Source organism: Emys orbicularis, chromosome 5 (genome assembly GCF_028017835.1).
Source record: "Emys orbicularis isolate rEmyOrb1 chromosome 5, rEmyOrb1.hap1, whole genome shotgun sequence".
NCBI lineage: Eukaryota > Metazoa > Chordata > Testudines > Emydidae > Emys > Emys orbicularis.
The window spans coordinates 121,991,243-122,012,338 of record NC_088687.1 but is presented as its reverse complement, the minus strand read 5'-3'; the positions used below and the strand labels follow the sequence as shown (position 1 = coordinate 122,012,338).

At 42.3% G+C, this 21,096-nt stretch overlaps 1 protein-coding gene across 1 annotated transcript in view; it reads right to left on the bottom strand.

The window, feature by feature from the left end:
- The window catches only part of SORCS2 (sortilin related VPS10 domain containing receptor 2), an 813,167-nt gene that overhangs the window by 514,759 nt on the left and 277,312 nt on the right, over nt 1-21,096 (bottom strand). The window lies entirely within an intron of this gene.

The following is a 21,096-nucleotide window of genomic DNA, read 5'->3' as shown; positions in this document are numbered from 1 at the left end:
AGCTGGAGCTCAGCCTCCTGGCTCTGACTTCTCAGCTCCCCTGGTATGAAGGCCTTCCTTGCAGGAATCTTTCTCACTCCCTGCCATTTTCTCAGCTTCCCCCTTCACTGTAGCCTCCAGCTGCTCTTTACAGGGCAATCACCTCTCCTAGGCATGGCTCTGTCCGAAATCAGGGTTGGCCAGCCCGAGGCCCTCCAGCATTTCCTATTAGGAGCAGGCACTTGGCAATTTATTCAGTGGGGCAGGACATTATGGACAGCAATATCAATTCCCAATATATCAATCTGCATCAGCACCACCAATCTGATCACCGCTGCCACCACCACATACTGGGAGCCAAACATTTACCATGCACAACTGATAGTTCTTTTCCCTAATCCAGATAAGTACTCTCACTAGACTGGCTCAGGAGAGAGAAATCAGGTAACCTCAACAGGGGTGTCCTAATTAATTCCTGAAAAGAAGAAATAAGTCCCTTGCTATTCCTTCCCCCATTCCCTGAGTGTGTCATTCTCCACCCCCAACTATTCTTTCTCACCTTTTTACTATTGCTCTTTGTCTAACAAGAATTTAATTTAGCTGAACTGCAAATATCAAAGAGAACCTGCATTTTCCCATCTTGTGCTGTTTATTTCTCTCCCTTATTTGTGTATGTTTGTCTAGCTTTGTCAGTTCAGACTTTAAACAGAACCAGAGAACTCTTTTTAAACCAATTCCCTCTCCCCCCGCTCCCACTTGGATATTTAATGCCATAATTGACACTTACAAGCAAAGGTTTTCCCCTGTAAAAAAAAAAAAGTCCAAACAGAGACGAGAAAGGGGGGAGAATGGAGTTTGTTATAGTGTAGATTTACTTATTCCTTAAAGTTTTTAATGCCTTGATTCCTCCTCCCCCTTTCTTCTTTACTTATGATGTTATTAAATATTTAAAAGTAATTTGATTGGTGGGGTAAAACAAATGAATCCAGGTCACTGGAAACAATTCCCTGAATCCAAATTACTCTTAATGTTTTGACAGTAGGAAAAGTAACAAGAAGGTTTACTTAAAATTTATATCATCCCAAATACCCTATTCAATCCTGGCAACAGTATACAGTCACAAACAGCTAAAATGCATTTTAGTAACTGAAGCCCAATTTGCTGTACAGTGTAAGGCACTTCCACAGAGTTATTATTTCTGTTTAGCTGCAGCTGTCTGTAGTTAGTGGGGGTTTCTGACACAGGCTAGAAGGAATTCAGCCAGAAATCTGAAACCTGTTACAGTTGGGAACACATTTATGTGCAGTAACTAGGTAACTGATGACTTCATAGAAGCCTTCCTAACCTATTTAAAATTTGAGAAAACAGCTAGAAAGAGATTTTGACTTCCCGGTTAATGTGCACACCAAAATCAATAAATAAAAAGAAATGGACCCCTAAGGGCATCTTATACATTAAAGGCCTCCCCAGAGTATTGACTATGTAAAATCTTACATACTATTGCATGAAACCATTACACAGTTTCTTACTGTAGCTTTAAGAAAATGAATTAGAAAATTACACAAACACTGACGAACAAGACGGATGGAAACAGGGGCCACCAATGTAAGTCTCTGCAATTGCAGAAAGTTGATCTTGTCCACCTGATCCTAAAGATGCCTTCTGTATGCTCTTGAGGATGGCAAAGATCTCTGGCTGCCAAAATACTGCCAGGTAGAATGCAGCGAGAGATTTACATAACAAAGAACAGAGGGCTGATCAGAGTGTCTGTTTGAGCCTATTTATTTTTCTTCAAAGACCCTGACATTGCAGAAGCTTCCAAATAGTGAAGTGAACCCCCATTTTCCACTCTGTCGGAGCTCCACTAGAACGTAGTGAAGAGTGGTGGCAGGAGGCAACCAGATACCACCAGGCCTCTGCAGAACTTGAAGCCAGGGGCCTAATCCAACACCCAAAACTGGCATAAGCTGCCGCCTCCAGCACCTCACCCCCAGTATTCCTTCAGTTTATTCCTCTCAGACTCCTTTCTCCCGTTTACTTTATGGGTGAGTTGACAGATGGTATAAGAGGTGGACATGCTGCCTCCAGCACCTTAAGGCCCATGGAGATTCCTCTTACAAAGGGGGAATTGTCGAATCCAAATCACTGGCTGGTGTAAGTAAAAGCACCATGAAGTGAACTTGGCAGACTGAATAATCCAACCCTTAGATTCCAGGAAAGAGCAAAGAAACACATCAATGTTTCTACACTTGAAAAGGTACAATCAAGCCAAAAGCAGAAAAAAACATGATGTTTTTTCACCTTACAAAATTACAATAGCACCTTACCAGCATGCCCAACATCAGCCAATCCAGGGACTGAGAAACCCTGGTTACGACATGGACCTAGATCATTTTCACTGCAACACAGTGTACTACCATTAGGTCAACCTCCCCTACCTCCCTCACCTTCACCACCATGTTAATGCAATTGTTAGCTTCCACGCTTAGGTATGATTAGTTCACAGCATTGATGTTAATGTCCTTAGATTCATAGTGTTTAAGGCCAGAGAAACCAATAGATCATCTAGGCTGAACTCCAGTATATCACAGGCCATAGAATTTCACCCAGTCACTCTCAGATTAAGTCCAATAATTTGTGTTTGGATAAAGCATATCTCTTCCAGAAAAGCATCTAGAGATGGAGAATCCTCCACTTCCTTTGACAGTTGTTTGTTTGTCCTCTGTTCCAATGGGTAATCACCGTCACTGTTAAAAATGTGCGCCTTATTTCTCATTTGAATTTGTCTGGCTTCAGCTTCCAGCCATTGGTTCTTGTTATGCCTTTTGCTGCTAGACTGAAGAGCCCTTTAGTACCTGGTATTTTTCCCCATGAAGGTACATGGTGAAGTTCATTTCATCTGAAATATATATATATATATATATATATATATATATATATATATACACACACACACACACACACACACAGAAAACTTAGCATACCACTGAAGTGACACTGCCTGTGAGGTGAAACAGTGCACAGCAGTGCTATAGGAGAAGATGTGAAAATTTCATGTCCAACTGAAATTTCAAGGGAAATTTTAAGAGGGCATGACCCACCCCGGCCCTGATAAGATCACGGCTTGAAGTGGTTATGGCTCCCCTGCTGAACAGCATAATAGATTCACCCAATCATACTAGACAAGTTAATTTACTGGATGTATCTATCTGGCACAACCTGATGTTCCACAAGAAACTGCTGCCATCAGCAGTGAAAGCAATTAAATAACATGCTTCAGTGGTTGCACCTGGTTTGATCTTGACTATGAGAACCAATGAAAAAACACAAAGGGCAATTAGTGCCACCCTACATGGCTCACATTTTATATATAATACACACACACTTTATATACACACATATTATGTGTACAAACACAAACATAGTCTTGCACTTACAAAGAAGTGCATGGGTAATAATATACTCATACACACTGTGAAGTTCCCCTCTGGAGTTGTCTGGACCGGTGTCTGCTAGGTCATCCCAATCCTTGACTCTGGGAGACAGCCTTACCCTGCTCTGCTGTGAGAACCCCCACTCCTGGGCTGTTCACGCACAGCCTCTGGCATGTAAGCTGCTCCCAGCTACTTGCAACCGAATGACACTAGCCAATATCTCTGGTCCCAGACACAACCAGCATTGGACACTGCAAGCTTATATGAGTTCGTCAGTTTAATAAAGAAATTGATATGTACCAGGCTTGTTCTCCCAAGGGGTGCCTCTGACATGCTTCAAACCAAACACACTGCTTCAGGTAGAATAAACAAACAGATTTATTAATTATGAAAGATAGATTTTAAGTGATTATAAGTCAAAGCACAACAAGTCAGATTTGGTCAAATGAAATAAAAGCAAAATGTATTCTAAGCTGATCTTAACACTTTCAGTGCCCTTACAAACTTAGATGCTTCTCACCACAGGCTGGCTGGTTGCTCTTCAGCCAGGCTCTCCCCTTTGATCAGCACTTCAGTCGCTTGGTGTGGCATCTGTAGGTGCAGGTGGAAGAGAGAGGAAGAGTATGGCAAACGTCTCTTCCTTTTATCATGTCCTTTCCTCCCCCTTGGCTTTGCCCCCTGCCCTTCAGAGTCAGGTGAGCATTACTGAGTCTCTCCAAGCAAGGTTGAGCAATTCCCCTGGTGTGGCCTCATGCAGGTGAGTCATTGCATTGTAGCTCCCTTGCTGGACAATGGCTGTTGATGGGTTGTTTGACACCCCACCCGGGCATAGGTTACTTTCCTTGCTGTTACCTCTGGGGAGCTAATATCTGGCTGATTCCCCCAATTTACACCATATTTTAGTAACAACCATACTACACAATTCTCATAACTTCATATGCATTAATGATATACATATATGGATAGAGAAATGACTTTCAGCAGATCATAACCTTTCCCCTTACAAGGCATGCTTTATATGTAAGATCACGATTATATGAAAATGAGGTATATGGGGGTTACAGCACACTGCCCCAAGGTATAGAATGTCACACACACAGTATATATAGTTGAGCTGCCATCAGTGAGCTAACCATTCAATTACTATATAAAACAATGTGCAGTTTAGTTGGTTTGCATCAGGTCATTTCTATTTTTAAATGATTATATCTGTATTTTCTGCAGGAAAATAAAAAGGGAGAGAGAGCATGAGATTATTTCCACAGGATTTCTCTGCAGTTTTTAATCCCTGACCACAGAAAGCTCCCTCAGCTACTGTCCTCTCTCTTCCCACAGATTTGGAATCCCTCTGCTGAAAACACATGCAGTATATTACAACTTTATCCACCTCCTCTGAGGTAATCCAATTTCTCATTGCTTATTATGTGAGATACTGTACTCACAAACCACTCCATGGCAGATCGAAGGTTTAAAAACTTTCCTCAAGAATACATCAAAGCAAATTAAACGTGTGGAAACATTTAGGAACTTATAAAGAGAACTTGATCCACACAGTCTGCTTAGAATCCACTGGAATTTTTCTCGAGACATTTCGGTCTCCTGTGTTATTGATCCACCTACTTGTGTGCATTGAACAAAAGGGGGAAATTACCACCTCTCAGGTGGATGTCTTGATATTAAGAGACAGATAGATGACTGACAGACACACACACAAACATCCAAGGCAAAACTACTATATACATAGAAAGCTAACAGAGAATCAGTAACTACTAATACAAAATGAGTAGAGAGGTAAGTAATAGACAGGAAAATGAAGAATTGTGGTTGCTATCCTTAAACAAACAAACAAAAAAACCAAGAATCCACAACAATGGCTCCATGTAATTACGTGCCACAGTTAATGGATATGAGGGGCTATACAACTGCTGAACACTAACTGATGCAATTGACCCCTGTACTGGTTGCTTCCATTGAAATCCTGGCTACATAAAATGCTGGCTGATATTGTGGAAAGCTTTTACAAACGTCCCTTTCCTTTCAATTTTATGTACAATATCTTTGTTTTATTCCCTAAAGCAAAGCAACTGGATTCTGGTTAGCTTCAACTTCTTTTCATACTAAATACTATGTATCTGAACTTTTTTTTTTTTTTTTTAAAGAAAAAAGAAGGCCAGATGGCAAATGTACAAAGAACACATGGCCAAATATTTCATGAAGTCCGCCTCTCTCAAAGAGTATTTTCCCAGGGATGCTGCTAAAGGGCGGGGGGTGCTTTTTCATTATGAGCTCCCTTTCTTAATAGATCTTAATTTTGCCCCAATTCTAACACCTTCCTCCAAACAGTCTGACAAAATATCATCTGGGCAGTAAACATAAAAGGGATAGATGCAACCTAGCATCATGCATATATTTTTACAAAAATGTAGTGCAGACAGCATGTTATTACAGCTTCTTTCCTCACTAGTGCATTCCAAGTCAACAGTGGTGATGGCCACATGACAAGAAATAATTAAAAATATTTATGTGGAAGGATAATTAAAATATTTGAATTTATATGCTACATTATGTTCCATTTTGGCTGAAGTCAACAGATTATTTTAATGCAGACCATTCTCCTTGATTAACATTTTCCAGATTTTCCATATACAAAATACATACATAGCCAACAAACCTCTCACACCAGGTTTGACAGAGAAGAATAAATTCTAAAGCCAATCAGAAATTAAAATCTGATATTTGCTTTCTCTTGCCTCTTCTGATTAGCACCATTAAATCTGCATCACCCTTAGCTGTGTAATTATCACCACAGAAAACATTAGCCTCTTAAATCCAATGCCTCACACTGAAGGGACATGTGCTTTTTGGCATGCGACTCTCCTTTCCATATAATTTCCATTTGCTTCCCAAAGTCTATTTCCTCTCCCTTTATTCTTCCTAAAGGAGAACTTCCTCATAATGGGTCCAATAGTGAAGGCTTCCTCCTACCCTGACCCTGGGGCTACCAGGGTCTGAAACTGACTGTAGAAAAATTGAGCGCGGCCTAAGAGCTCTTCTGAATTATGCTGTCTGGGGAGATTTGTTCATAGATTCCAAGGCCAGAAGGGACTGTTGTGATCATCCTAGGCGGATGTCCTGTATAACACAGGCTGTACAACTTTCCCCAAACAATTCTTAGAGCGGATCTTTTAGAAAAACATCTAATCTTGATTTAAAAATTACAGTAATGGAGAATCCACCACAGCCTTTGGTAAATTGTTCCAATGGTTAATTACCCTCACTGTTAAAAATGTATGCCTTATTTCCAGTCTGTATTTGTCTAGCTTCAACTTCAAGCCATTGGATGATGGTATTCCTTTCTCTGCTAGATTGAGGAGCCCATTACCAAATATTTGTTCCCCATATAGGTTTTTATAGATTGTAATCAAGTTGCCCCTTAACCTTCTGTTTGTTAAGATAAATATATTGAGTTCTTTCATATAAGGCATGTTTTCTAGGGTTACCATTCGTCCGGATTCCCCCGGACATGTCCGGCTTTTTGAGCTAAAAATAGCGTCCGGGGGGAATTTGTAAATGTCCGGACTCTCCCCCCCATGCAGAGCGCGCGTGGCTAACAGGGCAGCCGGCCGGATGGTGCCACTTACATGGGGCTCCGACAGCCAGAGAGAGCCCCTCCTCCGCTTCCCCTGCAGCAGAGATCACTCCCTCCCTCCCTCCCTCCCTGCATTCGCAGATCGCCTCCGTCGCAGATCGCAGTCTGGAGCTCCTCCCCCGCTCCTCCTCCCTGCTGCCCAGTGTGCCGGGACGAGCGGCAGGGTAAGGGGGCCAGGGGTCGGAGAAGGGGCAGGGAGGTTCTGGAGGGGGCAGTCAAGAGACGGGGGGGGGTCGGGAGTTCGGGGGGGGGCTTTCTGGGGGGTGTGGATAAGGTTTTGGGCAGTCAGGGTACAGGTAGGGGGTAGGGTCCTGGGGGGCAGTTAGGGTGGGGGGGAGTCTTAGGAGGGGGCAGTTAGGGGACAAGGAGCGGGGGGGGTTGGGAGTTCTGGGGGCAGGGCTGTCAGGGGGCAGGAGTGGGGAGAGGGATCGGAGCAGTCAGGGGACAGGGAGCAGAGGGGTTTAGATGGGTCGGGAGTTCGGGGGGGGGGCTGTCAGGGGGTGGGGAGTGGTTGGATGGGGCGTGGGAGTCCCAGGGGTCTGTCTGGGGGTGGGGGTGTGGATAAGGGTTGGGGCAGTCAGGGTACAGGTAGGGGGTAGGGTCCTAGGGGGCCAGTTAGGATGGGGGGAGGGTCTCAGGAGGGAGCAGTCAGGGGACAAGAGGCAGGGAGGCTTAGGTAGGGGGTGGAGACCTGGGGGGCAGTTAGGGGCAGGGGTCCCAGGAGGGGGCAGTCAGGGGACAAGGAGCGGGGGGAGGGTTGGGGGTTCTGAGGGGGGCGGGAAGTGGGAGGGAGTGGAAGGGGCAGGGGCGGGGCTAGGGCAGGATGGGGGCGGGGCTAGGGCGGGGCTCCTCCCGTCCTCTTTTTTGCTTGCTGAAATATGGTAACCCTATGTTTTCTAATCCTTTAATCATTCTTATCTGCCCCTTCTCACACCTAGCTGTCCTTATTCTCACTTCCCCCTACACAGCCTGTGCACAGAGGGAGGGCAAAAATTGGCTATGCCAGCTTTACAATGCCCCAGGATTCCCCAGTGCTAGAGGGAATCTGTCGCTGCCTGCTCAAAATGGCTTTAAAGGTCACTTGGAGCAAGGATCCAGCTTACAATCATCCAGACCATATCTCCCACGACAGAGGATCCATCTGGAATTTTTTTTGCCCCCTCCATGTCCATTAACATTAAATAAATTCTAACATTTTCACTCACTCCAAGCCTAGAATCTCAGTTCAAAAGAGAACTTTGGATAATTTTTTTTAAATTAGTGAACAAATACACACTTGACTGATTTAACAAGAGAGTTACTGAAATAGAAAGTGGCCATTAAAATGTTTTATACACAGAGAAGTTTAATAATCAATAACATAGATGTCAAGCATCAATAAATATGTTTTTAATAACAGCTGCTATTCACTTAGCATCCTTATTAAAGCTAAATGAAATCCATATTTGGGAAACATAATTTAAAGCATTTCTGAATTCTAGAAGTTGGCCTCTCCTCCTCTCTTGTGCCATCCCCGTTTTACAAATCCTTAGGTAATTACAATATAGCAAGGCGTTCTTAAATACTGTATTTTAGTATACTGCAAATTTAAATCTTGAACTGATTCATCCCTTTATTAGGATTCTCCTTATGAACAACATTAAAATAATAGTAACCAGGAAGATTTATTCATTCATCATTTTCATTTATGCAGCATTCACTGATAACCTTTCCATTTTAAATATTTGGGTTTCCCTTTATAATTTATTTAAATACAGTTCTGTGGAATTAATTGGAAACATTACTCTGTTGGGAGTGGGAGGAAAGATGGCTGGTGGATAAGAAACCTCCACACTTGTATCCCTCAGAGAACGGTAGGCAGAATTTCAGTCCCTCCTATAATGCTACACATTCCAAAGACAGAGACCCGTGTCTATACACATTGTGCCCCATTATGGTGTACTACCTCCTGTGTTCCCAGCGAGCAATGCAGATTTGCCTTTCCCCATACTGTGGGGGTCTGTGTCTACAAGTTACTGACTTCCTTTACTCATTTATTGTGTAGGTGTCATTATAACTTTCCTACCTGGGAGTGGGGGTTTAGTGAGAGTCATTAGCATTAGTAAAGCATGTGGAGATCATCAGATGGTAGGAGCTACTGAAATACAAACAACTCTGCACAGTAAGGACTCCTTGTAAGTTTCTCAGCTATTGAATCAAATGGACTTCAGTATTTAAAAACCCTAATACTAGTAAAAAATGTGCCCAACTAACAGTCTTGGAAAATTACATCCTTCATTTATCCACAGAGCACATACAGAACAGGTAGTTACAGTACAAACTTATCTAAACTATCACCTAACGTGCCCAAACTTTGACCTGAAGGGGACCAATTCCAGGCAGAAGAGTACATTCCAGCTCTACATGCCATCAAATCCCTGGCCTTTCTGATGAGACTGCCAACAAAGATCAAATCAGTGTCAACTGATGGAGTTTATGATTATTATTTGAATTCCTTTGCTGGCAGCAATAGAATTGAAACTGCTGATTCATTTCAACATACACTGGATGGTATGTACTGTTAAATGTTATGGGTGTCAAGTCTATCAATTGTGTTGATATTTCACTGTGTACCATCATTTTAAAAGCATTTTTGACATACCAAAAATTTAAGAAAGCTATTTTTCAAGAGGAATATTTATCTTTTTAAATTTCCCCTTGCAATAAGGGAGTGAACATAACATACCTACACAGCAGAGCAGATAAAAAAAAGTGTCTCCTTCCAAACCCACTGTAACTCTGTATAGAAAGAAAGGTGATCATTTATATCACTGCTACTACCACTGTAATACAACTGCAATAAAACTTGTACAAAGTATGTCCCTGTAAAGTATCATTAGAAGAAATATGAGCTGCTAAGTATTATTATCCTGTTTAAATCCGTGTATCATCATTGTACCTGAAGTTATGAATATTTGCTGTGTTCGTATTTCAAACAGGTCATGTTCCTGAGTAACACCCACATGACAAATGTACATCAAGACCAGTCAACCATGGTTGACTGGCCATTTAGGAGAAACTCCTCTTCGAATAGGCCCCTCCCAAGGACACCTCAGAGGGCATGTAGACAGTGGATGCCTCATGACTCAATGATGGCATGTAAGGACATGTGATCCAATACTCCATGTTTGTGCCAGTAACTTTCCATGCACATTAGCTGAGGATATAAAAGTGGAGGCTGTGACATCACTTCTTTGCTTCTTTCCTGCCCCACATGTCTGGATTATGATTTCTAACAAAGAAGAGCTCTGAACAATGGACTGAAGACCCCAATATTTGGGATGAATCTGAGAGATTTATTACAAACTGGCAGATTTGAAAACAATGCTATTATCCTGATTTACAAATTCTGAGATCAACTGTAATGTATATGATTCATTTTAACCCCTTACTAACTCTCTTCCTTTTTTCTTTATATTAATAAACCTTTAGTTTTTAGTTCTAAAGGATTGGCTACCAGCTTGGGCTTTGGGTAAGATCTGAAGAATATTTTGACCTGGGGTATGTGTCTGGTTCTTTGGAACTGGAAGAACCTAATATATGTGATTTCTGGTTTATCATGGAAGGCTGTTTTGTCTGGGTGGTGCATGAGGGGCGACAGGGCCTAAAGGGGTTGTCTGTGGCTCCATAATAATTAGTGTAGTATTTTGGAAGCACACATTTGTTACTGGTGTGGTGAAATCTTATGCTAGAGCAGTGTTTCTCAAACTGGGATCGGTGGACACCCGGGGGTCCACAAGGTTACTCCAGGGGGTCTACTGGCCCCGCTGATCAACTCCTCCCCGTCCCTCCCTCAACTCCTCCCCCTCCCTCCCAGTGCCTCCGGCACGCCGGGGAACAGCTGTTCAGCGGCGTGCCGGAGGCGCTGGGAGGAAGGGAGGGGAGCAGGTCAGGGTGCGCTCAGGGGAGGGGCGGAAAGAGGCGAGGAAGAGGAGGGGCAGGGGTGGAGCGGGGGCAGGAAGAGGCAGGGTGGGGGTGGGGCCTTCAGTGAAGGGGTGAGGGCGGGCCTGGGGCTGAGCAAGCGGTTTGGGGGGTCCGTGAACACTTTTAAATAAAAATGGGGGTCCTCAGGTTGATAAAATTTGAGAACCGCTGTGCTAGAGTATACCACCAGTCTGGGGTATATATCCTGTAGAGTGCAGTCTGACCTGAAATTGGTGCTCTTAGCTATGTCCCATACCAGGCAGCATGACACCCACTTGCAAGAGAAAAGAGCACAGGACTGGCACAGCTTATTTTTCTGGCAGAGAAGGCAAATCAGGAGCTTATAAGTATGTCTCGGTAACTGAATGCAATGATAGGGATGCAGCAAAATAGCAGTAGTTTGGAACTTCTGCATTTAATTCCTTGGGGCATCATACTAAATGACAGTCCAGCAGAGAGGGTCAGAAGTACCCATGATAATACATTCTGGTCAACCTTTACAAAAAAAACAGTGCTATTGTATCAACACTAAAAACATCACAGTTTATGACAATAAATATTCATAATATTTCACACTTAAAGAATCATAATTTCAAGGCACTGTAAAACATTTAGATGGCTAATTCTCACAGTCACCTAGTATTATATGGCCAAATTGTCTGCTAGTGTGAATCAGCACAACTGAGAATTTGTCTCTAAGCCAGGGGAACAGGGAGTGACAAAGAACAGGTGTAAATGAGAACAGCCCTGAAGTTGCTCTAATTTATGGGCAGGCTGAATTGTTGCCTGGCTACTCCGGGGGATGGGAGCACAAAAACGGCATGCAACCAACTACCTTTTCCCTACTCTCAACTCTCTCGGGGCCTGTGTTCAAAGAACAGAATAGAGGAATATATAGAAAGCAAGAGTTTGATTAGGGCTATAGACAGCATGGATCTCAATAAAGGAAGGTCATGCTTAAGCAATCTACAGGAACTCACTGGAAATATTATTGTCATCCTAGAGTCAGTGGAAGTGCTTAGATGGTAAAGATTCTTTGAATGCAATATATTTAAATAAAATAAAGCATTTGACAAGTTTCCACATCACAGACTAATGGTAAAGAATCAGACTAAGAAATGAGTAGAGGATGGAAAGAAAACTATCTTAGAAGCAGGAGATAAAGAGTAGGCACAAGTGGAAACTTTCCAAGTGGAAAAAGAGTTGGATGTTCGTGACAGGATCTCTGTTCATGTTATGTATAATTTTTTAAAATATAGTAATGCTTTGCACTGTACTCTCTCGTAGCTCTCCAACCACTTTATTATTTTTTAGGAGACTGTCAAGAAAGGTTAAATGACTCACCCAAGGTCTCACAGCAAGACAACAATTGAGTTGGGAACAGATTCCAGTTCCCTTGACTCTGTGAACAGTACTCAAGCGGTTTTCAACCACTGTAATTAATAAGGTGAAATTCTGACTCCATTGAAGACAGTGAAAGTTTTGCCATTACCTTCAAAGAAGCCAGGATTTCACCCAAAATCTCTAAATTTGCAGCTGTTAATACAACTGGAAACAGAGCAAGTTACAAAGAAGAATGGGTTTGGATTCTTTAGATGAGACATGCTCAGGGTTCAGCACAGCTCTCTTCCCCACACCGCAGGACCTCCCCACTTCTCCTGTGGCCTCAAGGGAACATCCTTTCAGCCTTCCTTCTTCCCAACAGCAGCTATTTAAAACACTAGGAAAAGAGTTTACAAGTTGATTCATATGAGATCAATTAATAAGTAAAATGTAACCAAGTATTTAAGCAAGATTTAAATTGTTCACACTACTGACAAACAGAGCTGGGTCAGGAATTTTTTTTGATGAAATTCTCTCATCTGAAAATGCTGATTTATAAAAACCTAAACTTTTTGTGGAAATGTATTGGTTTGGATGGGAAGGTGTCTCAGATCCAAGAAGGAATTTCAGGTCACAACCAAAGAAAACTCCATCCATAAACAACCAATAGCCTGGTGGTATGGGCATTCAGCTCGGATGTGAAAGACCTGGGTTCAATTTCCTGCTCTGAATCAGGCATTGCAGAAACTTAAATCAGCTCTTGGGTGTCTGTGTCTTTCTCTCAAAATGTTGAAAGGTCTCAGTTTTGTTCTAATACAGAACAAAAACAAATTTTAAAACTTCATTTTTTTCTAAAATGGAATTTTTGTTTTCTTGCCAGCCCTAGTGACATGGGAACATAATACAAAAATGATCTAAGTCGGAAGAAATCAGCCACTCAGTTTGAACTACTTTGTTCAGAAGGTTCATAGATTCAAGGCCAGAAGGGACCATTAGATCATCTTTTCTAACCTCCTATATAAGACAGGCCATTACATTTCACCCAGTTACCTTTATATTGGATCCAATAACGTGTCTTTGACTAAAGCATATCTTCCAGGTAGGAATCTAGGCTTGATTTGAAGACCTAAAGAAACAGAGTCCACTACTTCCCTTGGTAGTTTTTCAAAGTGGTTAATCAGCCTCACTGTTAAATGTGTGTGTCTTATTGCTAATTGGAATTTATCCAGCTTCAGCTGCCAGCCATTCATTCCTGTTATGCCTTTCTCTGTTAGATTTAAGAGCCCATTTTTAGTACCTGGTATTTTTTCACCATGAACGTACTTATACACCGCATGATCAAGTCATCCCTCAGAGTCCTCTTTGATAAGCTAAACATATTGAGCTCTTTAAGTCTCTCACTATAAGGCATTTTCTCGAGCCCTCAAATAATTGGTGAGGCTCCTTTTCTGCACCTTCTCCAATTTTTCAACATCATGGACTAGAACTTCATGTAGTATCTCAGTACTGGTCTCATCAATGCTTTATCTAGAGGTAAAATCACCTCCCTATTCCTACTCACTACTCCTCTGTTTATATAGCCAAGGTTCACACTAGCCTATTTGCCATAACATTGCACTAGGAGCTTGTATTACGTTGATTGTCCTCTATGACACCTAAATCCTTTTCAGAGTAATTTCTTGCCCAGATACAGTCCCCCATTCTATTGATATGGCCTTCATCCCTTGTTCCTAGAGGCCGGACTTAGTATTTTGCTGTATTATGATGTACTTTGTTTGAACAGACCCAGCTAACCAAGCCATCCAGATCGCTCTGTATGCCTTTTCCTCATCATCAGAGGTGGATTAGGGTTTTGGGGGGCCCTGTGCCAGAGCAAGTGGGGGCCCCTCCCCAACCCTTCACCCTGCGGTCCCCCCTCAGCGCTCCTACCGGGGAAATGAGGTCGGAACATGGGGGCTTCCCCATCCACCTGGCACTTCTGTCGGGGAGCAGAGTTGGGGTGCAGGGGCTTCCCCCTCTCCCCAGCAGGAGCGCCAGGCGGGCGGAGTGAGTTGGGGCACGAGGCGCCCATTTTTCCAGGGCCTCCCAATTGACAGGGGCCCCTGGGCACAGGCCCCAGTGGCTAATCTGCCATTGCTCATCGTTATTTACCATTTGGCCAATCTTTATCAGCAGTGATTTTACATTTACTCCCTCATAATTGATGAAACGTTGAATAGCGCCAAATCCTAATACCAATCCCTGTAGAACCCCACTGTACACGCCTTCATTATGATTCCCCATTGACTACTATTTTTTGAGATCTGTCAGTTAGCCAATTCTTAATCCATTTAACATGTGCTAGACTGATATTGTATTGTTCTAATTTTTTCATCAGAACATCAGACAGTACTAATCCCATGGAATACGTTACAGGGAAAGAGCATTGAAGCAGAGTATAAAATTTCTCGCTGGTGATGCTTTCTGTTCCACCGTATAAACAGAGCAGTATCCATCTTACCAGAAAAGCAACTACTCAGCACTCAGTAGCCAACACCTAACATCTGCTGTGTACAAAGCCATTGTTTATTATTACTGACTGTGCTTTTATATGGACTCATCACCAGGGTGTCCAAGCACTACACAAACATTGATGAGTTTACGTTCCCAACACTCCTGCAGGGCAGGGAAGTATTATGATCCCTGTTTTACTGGCACAGGATGGAGGCACTGATGGGAGCTGATGTGACTCACCTGAGATCACACAAGAATATAACCCACAGTCACTCATTAAAGCACCCCATTAAGGCAGAATGGTCCAGCACTGTATCTTAATCACAAACCATCCTTCCTTAAAGATTGTCACTCCCTATGAAAGGAAGCAATGGAAACCCAGTTATTTAAGAGGCTGTGGATCTCTACACCCACAATGGTTAAGACCTGTTGGGTTTCTCTTGAAATGTAACTCTTCCATGCCCAGTAGTAGGACATTCTCAGTACAGGCCCTTTGCTGCTGCAGCTCCTACTCCTTTTGACAGGCTGGAAGAGCCTGAGCTTCTTAATCTTCCGGGCACAGTGTTTTTCTCACTGGGGCCTGGGGCCAAAAGTAACTAATGCCTCAATTTTTGGGTGCTCAGCTTGAGAAACTTTCTGAAAATTAGGCTTCTTTAAAGTGTGTCTCTCACAGAGTGGGTTGGAAATTTTCCAACAAAACTCTGTTTCACAGAAACAGTTCAAGTGCAGCTACATTCTGTCAAAGGACAGGCAGGCTTACAACAGAAACGTTGCTGGCTTCCTACCAGCTCAGAAGGTGGACTGCTGGGAATCCCGAGACTTCAAGGTTTCACAGCTCCAGGCCAGTTCCACTATGCCAGGGTTTCCTTCCAGACACCATGTTACAGAGCCCAAAGTCTGGAAACCATGGGGTCCCCTGCCCCAGAACAGTCCTCATGGCAGAACTGCCCTGGCAGCTGCTGACTGAAATTGAGGTTGTTTTCAGTTTTTCCTCTACTAAATAGCAGTGGTGAAACTGAAAAGAAAAGTCAGCAGCTGCTGTGATCCTGGAGAGAATATTTCATTTCAGAAACACAAAGTGTCTGTGTTTCCAAAATTTCATGGAAAATTTTGAAAAAATTGGTTTTATTCCAAATTGGACTGAAACCAAATTAAAAAATGTCAAAATTTCCCATGAACTAGAAATTCTGAGGTTTGGCCAGCTCTAGTCTCAAGCAAGGCATCGAAATATGGAGGTATCCATGAAGCAATAGTCGTTTTTTAAAAAATTTGCCTTATTTTAGATTTTACAGATAAATAAGTGCCTAATTCCAAGCCTATTGGTGTGGATTGGAGTGTTTCCATCAACTTCAATGAACTTTAGATCAAGCCTTACCAGCACAAGGTGTATCACTGCAGACAGTTTCACTGAGTCCTATGTTTGGGCGAATCATAGTTGCTTATTAGAAAAACCAGATACAAGATCTACAGATGCCATGTCAACCCTTAAAAAAGGGTTCTGAGTGGTGCCATCAAGAAGGTGAAGGTGCTCAGCACCTCTCAGAATCAGGTTCTAATACTTATATATAAAGGCAGTGGTTGGTTACACAACACTTTATTTACTTACATACACACATGCAGAGCTAGGTGTTGTGAGCCAACTGTGGCACATCTAACTATTGCCTTTATGCCAGTGGCAAACTAACCATCGTTCAGCTATCCCAGTTTGAGTACTGAGGTGGGACTGGGGGAACTTTGCAGGGGGGGATAGGGGAAATGATTATACCCAACATGCCACTGGGATTCCTGCCATTTGCTTTCAGGAACCAGGAAGGAGACCAAGAGTAACTAGTAACCTATTCCACATCCACTTTCCCTTGCAGTGCACTTCCCTGGAATCTTCTGTCCACTAAATTAAGTGACAAAAATACTGAATGATAAGGATGAATAAGGCTAAAGAAAGATACTCACGTGTGAAAAAAGGAATACTAGGACAGGTAGAAAGGCCAAGAACAAGTGCATGAGAAGTTTATGGTCTAATATATAGATTTAAAAAAAAATTGAAGTCTAAATTAAGAAAATAACCAGCTATTGCATGAGGAAAAAATGCCTAAGGGGCTTTCATGGCTACAAAATTCTGTACTAAAACAGTCTAACTTGTGCATGACCAGCCTTTCCTTTTCTCCCACCCTCCAACCCCAAGTCTGATCACTGAATTTCTGCACAGATGAAGATGCTTTGTGATGCAGGAAAAACTGCCATGCAAAATGTCAAACTGAGAAAAGTGCTCAGTGTTGAGGTGAAGATTAACTCCTTCAACCACTTTAGAGGCTCATCTGCAAAATATCTACAAGATTAACTATTCCAGTGATCCACAGAGAACCTGCCAAGATGAATAGGCCATCAAGGGGGGCGAAGGGGGGGAACCCTACCTCTTCTGAAATAAATGCCACAGCATTGTGCAATGTTTGTCCTAAAAAAACTAGGAGTCAGCTGGTATAAATAAGAGTGTAAGCTTCAGGATCCGATCCTCACTGGTGTAAAACAGTGTAACTCCACTGACTTCAAAGGAGCTAGGTCAGTTTACACCAGCTGAAGATTGAGTCCTATAGCTTGCAGTAGTGTTACTGCAATTTTGGACCCTAAAATACTGCTCTTTTTTAATAAAAATGTCAAGGTGCAAGAAGAGAAGCATATTTCCTGTGGCAATAATAGGCCATTGTCGTCTTTCTAAGTGATTGTTGCAGTGAAAACCTTTAATGACCTTTAATGACTTGCTGACTGGGGATCCAGCCTGGCTGCGAGTAAAGCAGAATGAGCATATGACACTTTTTCAGCGAGTTTAAGTTTTTTTCTCCTCCTCACCCCCCACGCACAACAAGCAAAATATCAGGAGGACTTCAGGAAGGTAAAAGGTACAAAAGCAGGTAAGTGCCTAGCTGCTCCAGGTTTGACTCTAATTACCACGACAGTATTTGCTTTGTAAATATGCACTAATTTATTCACCACACCAACCTGCAAGGGAGAGTGGAAAGAAGCCTCACAAGAAAATTCAACAGTAGCCATCTAGATTAAATATATGACTTTTTTTATAAAAAGGTAAGAGGTTATTGTGCCTGGCAACATTTTACCAAGAGAAAACTTGGAGAATGAAGGAACACCAATGTCAAAATAGGTGTCCCCCCGATAACATCTTCTGATGGTATTAAAGTTTTTTTTATTTATTTCTCATCCCCACAGTTAAGTGTAAATAGGAGTAAGAGGATGGTCTTGTGGCTAGGGCTCTCCCAAAGACTTCTGTGATCTTGGGCAAATCTTAATTTTTCATAGATTTTTAAGGTCAGAAGAGAACCATTAGATCATTTACTGTGACCTCCCATATAAACTCAAGTCTCAGAATTTCAATCAGTCACCCATGTATTGAAGCCAATAACTGGTATTTGAATGTATATCCCAGAAAGGTATCCAGTCTTGATTTGAAGACATGAAGAGATGAAGATTCCACCAACTTCTCTCTATACCTCAGGGGTTTTTTTTCCATTTCATAAGCAGAGATTTTCAAAAGCAGCCTGTGATTTTGAGTATCCAAGCTGAGCCCTCAAAACCTTAGGCACCCACAATAAGATGCCATTTACAAAAATTTAGTCCAAAATGAAGAAGATACCGAAACATCCATGAGTATGTGGTTCTAGTGGCTCTGAAAACCTACATGAAGTTCACCCCTACACAAGTGCTCATGGCCTGCCCAGAATTTGGGAGGGATATGTGAATTCTTTCCCCTCACAAGCCCTGCTTTGTGAGTTTCTACCTTGTAAATGGCAGAAAAAATGTATAAGTAAAAGATTTCAAAGGACATGTGCTAGTTTTCCTCCCTCTTCTGCTGAAATTGATCTTTATAACATTGTGACCACAAGGAACAGCATTTACCTGTGGCATACCATTCTTTAGCGGGAAAACACTGCTCAAACCTCTCACCGGTCTGATTAATGTTTTACTTAAGAGGACCTGTATTGCGCCTCTAGGTGGGTTGGAAGTCAGTTCATAGCAGACTATAATTCTGTGGGTAGAAACAATAGATCAGGAAGTAGATTACAGCAGTTGCAGGCAAAAGAGCTCATAAATAATGGAGGACTTCAGGCACCAACAATTAAATTGAAAAGCCATCAAAACTGTGATACTTAACAAAACGAAGGACACAAAGTTAAACATTGGAACCCTTAATTCAACATCCTTGTGCCTAAGTGTTCAGTGCATATGAGACCGGCAGTAAAAATTTCTAAGTGCCCAAGTGACTTAGAAGCCTAAGTCCTGTGTTCAAAAGTGACTTAGGTATTTAGGAGCTAAGTCCCACTGATTTTCAATGAGCCTAAATGGCTAAATCACTTTTGAAAACGGAATTTAGGCTTGTTACTCTCTTAAGTTATCTTGAAAATTGTACTTTACACTTCCAGAAAAGATGCATTAAAGGTACGTATGCAAAAATTGCAGGCAGATTCATAATTTACAAATTCCCCTGTACACGATTTCCAGTCACTAACATCCTTAAGTAAGGCTTAAGTAAACCTCAATTTCATGCCTGAATAACAGCATGAAAATAAGTGGCTGGGTCAAGGCTATGGCCACGTATTTCAAAGCTGATGTGACTTTTTAATATAACTAGAAAAGCACAAATATCACACCTAAACTTAACAGAGTGGTCTACATATTTTAAAAAAGAAGCAGATAGGCCTCGCAGAAGTATTTATGAAAAGACAGAATTATTTACAGAAGCTGAACTGAAGTACCTAGTGCACATGAAAGTAGTTCCACATTTTTGTACGTGCAATGCACAATTAACTTCCCAATGGTGAGAAGAGGAAGAATGGTCATCAATTAATACACAAATCTGGGAGCCAGGAGACCTGGGTCCTATTCCCAGCTCTACCACAGATGTGCTTTGGGAACTAAGGATAATAATACAAGTAAATTCCAAAAATGGAATTTCAGGAAAGCTTTATAAAATGGAGAGGTTTCTTTTTTAAAAAATCATCTTTCAAACAAAGGGTAAACACAGGACCTGATGAGAGTATCATATAACATGGAAATCTGGATAGCTGGAATTCAGAAAAAATGCATTGTTTATCTGTGTATTTATTTACACTAGAAGAGCATTGTTATTTGTAAAGCACCTGGAGATCATCAGATGGAAGGTGCTAAAGAAAATCAGAGTGTGATTATTAATATGCACTCTTTGGAAACCCAACCATCTGCGTTTCACGTAATAGTGCAAGTGAAAGGCTGAAATTCTAGAACTTCCTAGCTTTTTTTGTCCGTGTTGCAGAGATCTATTAAGACTGATCTCTCTTGAGCAGTCAAATTAATTTCCTCATATTTTTTCATTTTATTCTACATTGTAAGCAAGCAGTTAAGAGCGTCTTGATTTTAAACCATTCAGACAGCACAGTAATTTGAACAAAGAAAAACTTACTGTACACAACACACTTTTCTGATCTTTAAATAATTAAACTTTCTCTTCTTGTTTAATTTTATTTAAATGTGCTTCTTGGCAAGCTTTCTACACCGGAACATTGGAAGGTTCATAAATTCCCCTGAAGCCATCTAAAATGCAGAGGAATAGGCTTTTTCATCTTACTCTTCTCCACCATGCCTGGATGCACTGCCCCCTAGCGGTGCAGCAGAATATTTTACCACCCATGAGGATTAATTAGGAGAGCACTTTGAACAGGGAGTTAAAACTGGTCCTCTTGCATGAAAGGCAGGGCCGGTGCAAGGATATTTTACACCCTAGGCAAAACTTGCACCCCCTCTCCTCCCCCCAGAGCATCGCTTATTATAAACTTTAAAAAAGGAATACTGCATAATGTGGCATTATTCATTAGAATTAATACAAGGGGGTCAGAGGAAATGATCACAACGGTCTCTTCTGGCCCGGGGGAACCTATGAGCAAGGAGGAGGCTGAGAATGCCCCCAGCTTGCAGGGTCTCTAAACGTTCCCAGGCTCTGAGTACTTTGCCCTCAAGGGGGCGGGGGACCCAGGGGCAAGGAGGGCAGAGCCAGGCTCTCCCAGGAAGCAGGTGAGGATCTCCCTGGGGATCAGGGCCGGCTCCCCGCATTGGCACAGTGCCACCGGGAGGAGTGTCGGTGTTTGGAAGTGGCACCTGCGCCAGCCCTTTCCTCTCCGTCGCGCTGCGGGGTTTAGTTTCACTTTCCCTCGTCCCAGAAGGCAGCTGCGCCCGGCCCCAGGCACGTCGCGTTGGAGGGCGAAGCTCAGCTGA